At 38.3% G+C, this 12,393-nt stretch overlaps 1 protein-coding gene and 1 long non-coding RNA gene across 25 annotated transcripts in view; one reads left to right on the plus strand and one right to left on the minus strand.

Annotated features, from left to right (window-relative positions):
- The window catches only part of IFT81 (intraflagellar transport 81), a 252,692-nt gene that overhangs the window by 175,688 nt on the left and 64,611 nt on the right, over positions 1-12,393 (plus strand). The window lies entirely within an intron of this gene.
- The window catches only part of LOC118971672 (uncharacterized), an 87,305-nt gene that overhangs the window by 16,911 nt on the left and 58,001 nt on the right, over positions 1-12,393 (minus strand). The gene's annotated exons all lie outside the window — the stretch shown is intronic.

The following is a 12,393-nucleotide window of genomic DNA, read 5'->3' on the forward strand; positions in this document are numbered from 1 at the left end:
GAACTTGTTTTTGCTTTTAATGTTCTGTTTTGTTCAGATATACTAATTAGAATCCTGAATATTTTATTTGGTTATTTGTAGAAAACATGATGATGATGATATTAATATGATTCTGCAAAAGAAGTTAATAATGTGACCTGCAAAGGTTTTTGTTTAATTTATGCTCTTTGTCATAAATTTTTGGAGGAATAAAAGAAAGAAAAGGAATTTTAAGCTGAAATCACAAGTGAAACCAGATGAAATTTTTGCTTTAAATCATATGCATGTCAGAGCTATAAATATAAAGCCACGTTCTTCTGTGGCCAGGTAAAAGCTCAGTCTGCCAACAAGTTGTGATGAGTCACTTGAGATTAATGGACTTACTTTGCTGGGGAGCATGGTGGGGGACAGACTATGATATTTATGATAAATGATGAAATACGTTATTTGGTAGCTAATTCTAACTACTGCTTTAGAGATAAACTGTTAAAGGTAAATGCCCTCCACGAATCCAGATTACATAGCCCCCACCATTTAACATTAGCAGTTGTTATTTTATCACTCTCCATGTGGTGATTTTAGGTTTGAATGTGAGCTGTAATGCATGTGCCTGACGATAGAACTATAAAATTCTTAATGAATGCCATCCATCAGAGTCAGAGAAGCAGAGTGAAAAATCACATGGACTTTGAAATCAGATAAATATCATCTTCTTTTTATAGAAAAATTACATGGAGTCTGAGACAGGTTTAGTGACCTATCCAAATAGACATATAGGAAGTGAGAGAGTTGGGGCTTGACCCTGGCATCTATATCATCTTATTTGAAATCTCCTGCTTTGAACACCACAGCCATCACAAAAGGAATGGAAGAGGCAAGTCCCTGTTCTCTGGAGTTCATCTTCTAATAGGTGAGATGGGACAAACATATGAAGAAATTCAAGAAAAACAAAAGATAACCCAAGTTACGAACAATATGGAAAAAAACAGAATCATATACTTAACTGATAAAGAGAAAGCCAGTAAAGTGATTGTCAGGAAGGGTTTTTTTGGGCAGTGTTTTCAGATTGAGGACATCAAGAATTGTTTTCATGGACACATTCTAATTCATTGATTTTCTTAATGTTTTTCTTGAGTAAGCAACTTGGAGTTGGGTTACATCTATTTCTAGTGATGATAAAATTTTTCTCTAATAGTAATCTAATAAATCTGTTTGTCAATGTTCTTTTATTAAATCAATTTACACTTTAAATGATAGTATTATTGAAAGGATACTTAGGACAATAAAGAAAATGTCCCGTAATGGAACTCCAAGGATCAGGACCATAATCCATCTGGAACAGGTAGAGAGGTACAGTAACCAGAGAGCATTTTGGTTCAAGGAAGTTTCAGGAACCCTAGCAGCAGGAGCTTGTGGATAATGATGATGAATATGATACTAATAAGATTTCTAAAGTGTTTTCTATGTGCCCAGCACTGTTAATTTATTCATTTAGGCCTTACAACACCCAGTAATTTAGGGCTTCCCTTTAGACAGATGAGCCAATAAAGGCACAAAGAGGTAAGGGACTTACCTAAGGTTACAGCTGCTAAATGGCAGAGCCAAGTTCTAATACTGCACTCAGTGAAGCTCTTTTTATTGGCTTCTCACTCTGTTCCAGACATCAGCCAGATTTTTTACCTCTCTTTCTTTTCTCTAGCTTATAACTTCTCCTTACTCTTTGGATTGGTGAACTTGTAACCGCAGCTTGCTTATGGCTCCTCATCTCTTCATTGTTCATATCTCACACTATGGCCTTTCTTTCTACATATATTGTGTTGAAGTTTTCATTACTAAGTGCCCTGTTTTCTCTGAAATTTTTAAATTCAAATTCCTGGTGCAGCATCTCTCTTTTTGGGCAGGTTTTTCATACCAAACTACCTCATGGACTATTGGCTACCCTCAGGTCAGATCAGGGGGTCTATTCTTAGTCTAAGCAGCTATGCTTGTGAGTAAGGGTGGGTTGAGAAGAAAGGAGGGTGATATGGTGCCAACAATGACTGCTTAGAAAATTTTCCCTTTGGAGAGTCTATAGGCATGTTGGGTACTTTGACATCTTTAGTATCCCACCCATTATCCTATTACTAACATCTGAACAATGTTCACCTTTTATTCTTGTCCTCTCATATATACTTTTTCACATAGTCAGAATTGTAGTACACATTCCATTTAGTTACTTTAATGTTTAAATATCACATTTCCCTTGTTTGCCATGGTATTTTTTTTCTTTTTAAAATATAATTTTTATTGAAATATGTACAAAGAGAAAAGCAAACAAATCCTATAGCTTGTTCAGCTTGATGAATTTGCTTTAAAGGGGACATACCTAGGTAACTTGTGCCCTCTGAACAAACAGCACATTACCAGCATTCCAGAAGCCCACCATACACCCCTTCCCAGTCTCTGCGTGTCCAAAGACTAACTACGATGCTGACTTCAGTAACATAGATGAAGTTTATCTATTTCTGAACTTCAAATAAACAAAATTATACATCTTTTATGTCTGATTTCTTTTACTCAGTATTTGTGAGATTCGTACATGTTACAGATGTAGTTGAGTTCTGTAACTCTCCTTGTTAGATAATAATCCACTTTGTGAATTACCACAATTTGCTTAATTCTACTGCTTGTGGACATTTTGGGTCATTTCTAATTTCTAGTTTTGGCTATTAAAAATAGTGCTGCCATCTACCTACCACTTCAGCGTTTCATTAAAAAAAATAAGGGAGAAATGGGGGATTCACTTATAAATCAAGTATAAAAATCAAATGAATAATCATATCTGACTTGATTGTTTGTAGTTCATGATGCGTGATCAAAACCGAAAGTTTCTGTGATATGACTGCCCTTGCACTGTTCACCATGTAAGAACTTATTCACTATGTAAGAACTTGTTCACCATGCAAGAACTTGTTTGTTATGCTTCAGAAGATTGGAGACTGTTGAGAATTAGGCTTGGGGTTGATTAATGATTGTGCATTGAGTCCCCTATACAGAATTTTATTGTTGTTAACAACCATTTGATCAATAAATATGAGAGATGCCCTCTAAAAAAAAAAAAAAACAGTGCTGCCATGTGAGGTCTTATACATGCCTTTTGTTGAAAATGTATCCACATTTCTGTTGGATATATAGGAGTAGAATTGCTGAATATGTATATGTTCAGTTTTGGTAAATATTGTCAAACAGTTTCCCAAAGCAACAGTACTGGTTCTCACTCCTGTTTGCAAGTGCTTCACATCCTCACCAACACTCAGTACCCTTTTCATTCCAGCCATGCTGGTGGGTATGTAGTAATCTCTCACTGTCATTTTAATTTGCTTTTCCCTGGTAATTAACGAAGTTGAGCACCCTTTGTAACATAATAAGTGATCATTTGTCTATTCTTTTATATGAAGTGTGTTCAAGTCTTTTGCCCATTTTTCAGTTGGGTTGTCTGCCCTTTTGTCTAACAGAATACATTTGTTTTCCCCGCCTTGTCCCCCTTTTGCTGAGGCAAGAACTTTTGACTCTTCTACCTTTTTACTCCAGTGTTTACATATGTTATTACTTCTAAATAATATGAATATACCACTGTATTTTTTATTCATCAGATTTAGAACTTTTTCTTGATTCTCTATTATGGTGGATGAGGATTTAGCCATCATAGTCATCTCAGTTCCTCACTATGGTTACATTTTTTTTTTTGGTATCATTAATCTACAATTACATGAAGAACATTATGTTTACTAGGCTCCCCCTTCACCAAGTCTCCCCCACATACCCTTTTACAGTCACTGTCCATCTGCGTAGTAAGATGCTGTAAAATCACTACTTCTCTTCTCTGTGTTGCACAGCCCTCCCCGTGCCCCCCACGCACTATACATGCTAATCGTAATGCCCTCTTTCTTTTACCCGCCCTTATCCCTCCCTTCCCACCCATCCTCCCCAGTCCCTTTCCCTTTCCCTTTGGTAACTGTTAGTCCATTCTTGGGTTCTGTGATTCTGCTGCTCTTTTGTTCCTTCAGTTTTCCTTTGTTCTTATACTCCACATATGAGTGAAATAATTTGGTACTTGTCTTTCTCTGCCTGCTTATTTCACTGAGCATAATACCCTCTAGCTCCATCCATGTTGTTGCGAATAGTAGGATCTGTTTTTTTCTTATGGCTGAATAATATTCCATTGTGTATATGTACCACATCTTCTTTATCCATTCATCTATTGATGGACATTTAGGTTGCTTCCATATCTTGGCTATTGTGAATAGTGCAGCGATAAACATAGGGGTGCATCTGTCTTTTTCAAACTGGAGAGCTGCATTCTTAGGGTAAATTCCTAGAAGTGGAATTCCTGGATCAAATGGTTTTTCTATTTTGAGCATTCTGAAGAACCTCCATACTGCTTTCTACAATGGTTGAACTAATTTACATTCCCACCAGCAGTGTAGGAGGGTTCCCCTTTCTCCGCAACCTCGCCAACATTTGTTGTTGTTTGTCTTTTCGATGATGGCGATCCTTACTGGTGTGAGGTGATATCTCATTGTGGTTTTAATTTGCATTTCTCTGATGACAAGCAATGTGGAGCATCTTTTCATGTGCCTGTTGGCCATCTGAATTTCTTCTTTAGAGAACTGCCTATTCAGCTCCTCTGCCCATTTTTTGATTGGCTTATTTGCTTTTTGTTTGTTGAGGTGTGTGAGCTCTTTATGTATTTTGGATGTCAATCCTTTATCGGATTTGTCATTTATGAATATGTTCTCCCATACTGTAGGATACCTTTTTGTTCTATTGATGGTGTCCTTTGCTGTACAAAAGCTTTTTAGCTTCATATAGTCCCATTTGTTCATTTCTGCTTTTGTTTCTTTTGTCCAAGGAGATATGTTCATGAATAAGTCACTCATGTTTATGTCCATGAGATTTTTGCCTATGTTTTTTTCTAAGGGTTTTATGGTTTCATGACTTACATTCAGGTCTTTGATGGATTTTGATTTACTTTTGTGTATGGGGTTAGACAGTGATCCAGTTACATTCTCTTACATGTAGCTGTCCAGTTTTGCCAGCACCATCTGTTGATGAGACTGTCATTTCCCCATTGTATGTCCATGGCTCCTTTATCATTTATTAATTGGCCATATATGTTTGGTTTAATGTTTGGAGTCTCTATTCTGTTTCACTGGTCTGTGGCTTTGTTCTTGTGCCAGTACCAAATTTTCTTGATTACTGTGGCTTTGTAATAGAACTCGAAGTTGGGGAGTGAGATTCCCCCCCACTTTATTCTTCCTTCTCAGGATTGCTTTGGCTATTCGGGGTCTTTGGCGGTTCCATATGAATTTTTGAACTATTTGTTCCAGTTCATTGAAGAATGCTGTTGGTAATTTGACAGGGATTGCATCGAATCTGTATATTGCTTTGGGCAGGATGGCCATTTTGACGATATTAATTCTTACTAGCCAAGAGCATGGGATGAGTTTCCATTTGTTAGTGACCTCTTTAATTTCTCTTAAGAGTGTTTTGTAGTTTTCAGCATATAGGTCTTTCACTTCCTTGGTTAGGTTTATTCTGAGGTATTTTACTCTTTTTGATGCTATTATGAATGGAGTTATTTTCCAGATTTCTCTTTCTATTAGTTCATTGTTAGTGTATAGGAAAGCTATAGATTTCTGTGTGTTAATTTTGTATCCTGCAACTTTGCTGTATTCTGATATTAGTTCTAGTAGTTTTTCAGTGAAGTCTTTAGGGTTTGTTATGTACAATATCATATCATCTGCAAACAGTGACAGTTTGACTTCTTCTTTACCAATCTGGATTCCTTGTATTTCTTTGTTTTGTCTGATTGCCATGGCTAGGACCTCCAGTACTATGTTGAATAACAGTGGGGAGAGTGGGCATTCCCTGTCTTGTTCCCGATCTCAGAGGAAAAGCTTTCAGCCTCTCGCTGTTCAGTATGATGTTAGCTGTGGGTTTATCATATATGGCCTTTATTATGTTGAGGTACTTGCCCTCTATGCCCGTTTTGTTGAGAGTTTTTATCATGAATGGAAGTTGAATTTTGTAGAATGCTTTTTCAGCATCTATGGAGATGATCATGTGGTTTTTGTCCTTCTTTTTGTTCATGTGGTGGATGATGTTGATGGATTTTCGAATGTTGTACCATCCTTGCATCCCTGGGATGAATCCCACTTGGTCATGGTGTATGATCCTCTTGGTGTATTTTTGAATTCGGTTTGCTAATATTTTGTTGAGTATTTTTACATCTATGTTCATCGGGGATATTGGTCTATAGTTTTCTTTTTTGGTGGGGTCTTTGCCTGGTTTTGGTATTAGGGTGATGTTGGCTTCATAGAATGAGTTTGGGAGTATTCCCTCCTCTTCTATTTTTTGGAAAACTTTAAGGAGCATGGGTATTATATCTTCTCTGTATGTCTGATAAAATTAGGAGGTAAATCCATCTGGCCCGTGGGTTTTGTTCTTGGGTAGTTTTTTGATTACCGCTTCAATTTCTTTGCTCGTAATTGGTTTGTTTAACTTTTGTGTTTCTTCCTTGGTCAGTCTTGGAAGGTTGTATTTTCTAGGAAGTTGTCCATTTCTCCTAGGTTTTCCAGCTTGTTAGCATATAGGTTTTCATAGTCTAATAATTCTTTGTATTTCTGTGGGGTCCGTCGTGATTTTTCCTTTCTCGTTTCTGGTTCTGTTGATGTGTGTTGACTCTTTTTCTCTTAATAAGTCTGGCTAGAGGCTTATATATTTTGCTTATTTTCTCAAAGAACCAGCTCTTGGTTTCATTGATTTTTTTCTATTGTTTTATTCTTCTCAATTTTATTTATTACTTCTCTGATCTTTATTATGTCCCTCTGTCTGCTGACCTTAGGCCTCATTTGTTCTTCTTCGTCCAATTTCGATAATTGTGACATTAAGACTATTCATTTGGGATTGTTCTTCCTTCTTTAAATATGCCTGGATTGCTATATACTTTCCTCTTAAGACTGCTTCTGCTACGTCCCACGAAAGTTGGGGCTTTGTCTTGTTGTTGTCATTTGTTTCCATATATTGCTTGATCTCCATTTTAATTTGGTCATTGATCCATTGATTATTTAGGACCTTGTTGTTAAGACTCCATGTGTTTGTGAGCCTTTTTGCTTTCTTTGTACAATTTATTTCTAGTTTTATACCGTTATGGTCCGAAAAGTTGGTTGGTAGGATTTCAAACTTTTAGAATTTACTGAGGCTCTTTTTGTGGCCAGTATGTGGTCTATTCTGGAGAATGTTTCATGTGCACTTGAGAAGAATGTGTATCCTGTTGCTTTTGGATGTAGAGATCTACAAATGTCTATTAGGTCCATCTGTTCTAGTGTGTTGTTCAGTGCCTCTGTGTCCTTACTTATTTTCTGTCTGGTGGATCTGTCCTTTGGAGTAAGTGGTATGTTAAAGTCTCCCAAAATGATTGCATTGCATTCTATTTCCTCCTTTAATTCTGTTAGTATTTGTTTCACATATATTGGTGCTCCTGTATTGGGTGCATATATGTTTATAATGGTTATATCCTCTTGTTGGACTGAGCCCTTTATCATTGTGTAATGTCCTTCTTTATCTCTTGTTACTTTATTTATTTTGAATTCTATTTTGTCTGATACTAGTATTGCAACACCTGCTTTTTTCTCTCTGTTGTTTGCATGAAATATCTTTTTCCATACCTTGACTTTTAATATGTGCATGCCTTTGGGTTTGAGGTGAGTCTCTTGTAAGCATCATATAGATGGGTCTTGCTTTTTTACTCATTCTATTACTCTGTGCCTTTGATTGGTACATTCAGCCCATTTACATTTAGGGTGATTATTGAAAGATATGTTCTTATTGTCATTACAGGCTTTAGATTCGTGGTTACCAAAGGCTCAAGGTTAGCTTGTTTACTACCTTGCTGTCTATTTTAACTCGCTTATTGAGCTATTATAAACACAGTCTGATGATTATTTCTCTCCCTTCCTATTCCTCCTCATCCATTCTTCATATGTTGGGTGTTTTGTTCTGTCCTCTTTTGTGCTCCCATGTAGAGCAGTTCCTCTAAGATACCCTGTAGAGGTGGTTTGTGGGAGGCAAATTCCCTCAACTTTTGCTTGTCTGGGAATTGTTTAATCCCTCCTTCATATTAAATGATAATCGTGCTGGATACAGTATCCTTGGTTCAAGGCCCTTCTATTTCATTGCATTAAATATATCATGCCATTCTCTTCTCGCCTGTAAGGTTTCTGTTGAGAAGTCTGATGATAGCCTGAGTTTCCTTTGTAGGTGACCTTTTTTCTCTCTCTGGCTGCCTTTAACACTCTGTCCTTGTCCTTGATCTTTGCCATTTTAATTATTATGTGTCTTGGTGTTGTCCTCTTTGAGTCCTGTCTCTCGGGAGTTCGGTGTGCTTCCGTAGTCTGAGCAACTATTTCCTCCCCCAGTTTGGGGAATTTCTCAGCAATTATTTCTTCAAAGACATTTTCTATCCCTTTTTCTCTCTCTTCTTCTTCTAGTACCCCTATAATGCAGATATTGTTCCTTTTGGATTGGTCACACAGTTCTCTTAGTATTGTTTCATTCCTGGAGATCCTTTTATGTGTTCTCTCTCTGCATCAGCTTCTATGTGTTCATGTTCTCTGGTTTCTATTCCATCAATGGCCTCTTGCATCTTATCCACTCTGCTTATAAATCCTTCCAGAGTTTGTTTCACTTCTGTAATCTCCCTCTGGACATCTGTAATCTCCCTCCAGACATCATCCCTTAGCTCTTGCATATTTCTCTGCAGCTCTGTAAGCATGCTTATGATTTTTATTTTGAATTCTTTTTCAGGAAGACTGGTTAGGTCTGTCTCTGCAGATCCTCTCTCAGGTGTTGTCTGAACTATCTTGGACTGCACTAAATTTTTTTGCCTTTTCATGGTGATAGCAGTGGCTGTAGGCAGGTTGCGGGTCTGTCAACTGGGAGAAGAAAGTCCTTTCCTGCTTGCTGGATGCCTTGCCCTTCTCCGCTGCCTGTGTCAGTTACCTGCACTCCTGGCGCAGCCACCGGGTTAGTCCCCTAAGCTGCTGTGGGTGGGGTGTCCGTCAGAGCAGCACGGAGCCCTGTGGGGAGTGGCAGGCATGCCAGGTGCACTCCTCCATGATAGCGGCACCCCTGCCAGGTAACTGTGTGCCATCAGCGGCCTTTGGGTCTTGCCTGGGCGGCTGTGCATTGGGCTGGGATTCTGGTTGGCTGCTGGGAGTCTGCCTGCTCCCTCTTGCACTGCTGCAGGTGTGCACGTGGCTCTCCCGCACATACCTCCCCTGGACTCCTCTGGCTCCACTGCCACCGGTGCGCACGAGCCGCACCCGGGCTATTTGGTTGCCACTGCTGCAAGCTCGCACAAGCCTCTCCTGGTTCCCTCTGGCGCAGTTGGCACACATTATCTGCTCCCGGTCCCTTCTGGTGCTGCCGCCCCCAACCCGTGCTGCCACTCTCCCGCTACTGGGCCAATGTGTCGGGGTCCGCGCCAGTTGGAGGAACGACTGGCAGGCTGTTTAGTGTCGTGAGGGGCTTCAGAGCTGTCCTGCCTCCCCGGGGTTTAGGGTGCCTAAAGTTCCCCGGGATTCCCAGCTGCTGGCTAAGTGTGCCGGGACGACTTCGTCCAGCTATGGGGTCCCTGTCTCTTTAAGACTTGCAGAAAGCACTCACTTTTCTTTTGTCTCAGGGGCGCCGGTTGTGGAGACCTGCTTTGCTTTTCCGTTTCTCTAATATCCAGCACCCCATGCACCTTGTGTCTGTGCTCCGGGTGCGGATTTCTAGAGCTGGTTGTTTAGCAGTCCTGGGCTTTCACTCCCTCCCTGTTCTGACTCCTTTCTTCCCACCAGGTTCTGGGGTGGGGGAACGTTCGGGTCCCGCCTGGCCGCGGCTTGTATCTTACTCCCTTCATGTGATGTTGAGTTCTCGCAGATGTAGATGTATCCTGGCTGTTGTACTGCATCCACTGGTGTCTCTTTTAGGGATAGTTGTATTTATTGTATTTTCGTAAATATATATGTTTTGGTGAGGAGATTTCCTCTGAACTACTCATGCTGCCATCTTCCCGTGATCTTCCTTATTTTTTTTAAATCAGTATTCAATATTTATACTATTGTGCCTATAGTGGGCATGGTTGAATATCATTATTATGCCATGATATTTTTAATTACCCTTTTCAAGTGTCTTCTGATAGTCTAGATTAGAGGTAATGAGGATGTGAACTAAAGTGTTGGTAGAAAAAATGGATGAGAAGAATAGATCTGAATAATATATGGAAAAACCCTAATTTTGGACAAAGGAACAAAGTACAGCAAAAATAATTTTGAGGTTTGAAGCCAGTGACAATGCAGGTTGGAGTTAAGGAAAAGCTAGTTTTTCTGGTAGCAGAGGATGAAGAAGAGGGGAAATTATTGACTTATTATAGAAACATCAAAGTTGATGTCCAGCAGGAGTTCAGGAGAAGATATTGGGGCTTGGGTTGAAGTGTGTTATCATCTGCTTAGATGTGATGTTGATCACAGCATTGGAAAAGGTGCAAGGAATAAGACTAGATGAAGTCTGAGGTGAAGACTACTGGAAAAACCTTTTTGAAGTCTGAGGAGAAGACTTCTGGAAAAACCTTCAAGCCTATATAATGCAAATGAAATTACTTTGTTTACTTAATTAGCATTCATTTTTTGAATTCTAAAAAATTGCTATGTCCCTTTTAAGATCCTTACCATAATCTATACAAGAGTTATGCCTAGTTTATAGAACAAGTTTAGAACACTGTAGGTGCTCAATAAATATTTGTTGAATTAACAGAACATTTATAAAAGTATTTTTAAAATCAAGTATACATATAAGTGACAAGAGTCCTCTAGAGCTAGAAGCAGACCTGCATAGAATTTAATAAATAATTCTTGAGCTCTTGCAATGTTGTGTTGGTGGTTTCTCACTCATGTGTTTAGTACTCAGAATGACCATAAAATAAGTATTTCATGTTTTCTACAGATGAGAAAATTGAGGCTTAGAAAAGTCAAATAACTTGCTTAAGATGAACAAAAGTGTTGGCACAGAAACTCAAACTGCAGCGTATATGAGTTCAAGCCCTTTTTCTTTACACTAAGGCATTCTGTTCCACATTTGTTAATTCTTTTAAACTATATTGCTAATTTATTAGTTCAGTAGAAGAACCATTTGGTGTATGTGACTAAACTGTGCCATCTGTGAATAAAGGACCAGTAAGGGCATAGGTAGCATAGATTTAGGATAAGCTTACAACATGCCATGACTAGGAAACACTTCAATAGATGAAAGGCAAATGATACCAGTTGCACTGATTAGTCATAGGGAAACAATCTGGATAGAATGATTAAGAGCACGGGCTACTGAATCAGGCAGACTTTAGATAACCTTGGGTAAATGACTTTAACTCTATAAACTTCAATTTCTTCATCCATAAACTAGACCCTTCTTAATAGGGTGTTTATAAAGATTAAATGAAATATCACATATAAGGCACTGTGCAACAATGACCAAAACGTAAGAACGTTTTTAGAAAGGTATTTATCAGTATAATTAAAAATAGTTTTAAAAGAAGGAATATCACTGCTTTTCAACCAAATTGTCTTCCAAGTAAACCATATGCCAAGATCTTAAATTCTATTATAATAATTTAACCAAAATCTGAAGTTCATTTTCATTTGATTTAACTGATTTCTCAGTATGTAAAGCACTGTCTACCTATTCTCTTATTACAAAGAAATGTAGTTTTCTCAGCAACATTCCAAATAATACTACTACTCCCTAGTTCTTTCCATATTCATCAAGTCAGAGAGGTGCCAAGCCATTTAAGCTTTTCATCTCTGCTTCCTGCCTTGTTGAAAAGTCAAACTGCTGAAGACAAATACTGTACAACTGCATTTACACAAGTCCCTACAGTTGTTGTATTCATAGAGACAGGAAGTAGTATGATGGGTGCCAGGAGAGAGGGGAGGGGCACTCAGGAAGTTAGTATTTATTTAATGGGGACAGCTTCCAGTATAGGAAGATGAAGAGAGTTTGGAGATGGATGGTGGTGATAGATGCACAACAGTGTGAACGTACTTAGAGCCACTGAACTATACATTAAAAATGGTTTAAGTGGTAATTTTTAATTTATGTATACTTTACCACAATTAAAAAATATATATTTAAAAAGAGCATAGGGCTTGCCTACATTTGCATTAACTGATGTTTTTTTAATGTTTGAGTTCATTGCAGTTGGTGAGTGTCTGATGCTCATTTTGCTTATCTCCATATGTCAATCCTATATCCATGCTTAATTTTATTTTTACCCAGAAACCTTTTTTTCTTTCTTAAAGTATTGTTGACATACAATCTTATGTTGTACCCAGA

Source organism: Manis javanica, chromosome 15 (genome assembly GCF_040802235.1).
Source record: "Manis javanica isolate MJ-LG chromosome 15, MJ_LKY, whole genome shotgun sequence".
Lineage (NCBI taxonomy): Eukaryota > Metazoa > Chordata > Mammalia > Pholidota > Manidae > Manis > Manis javanica.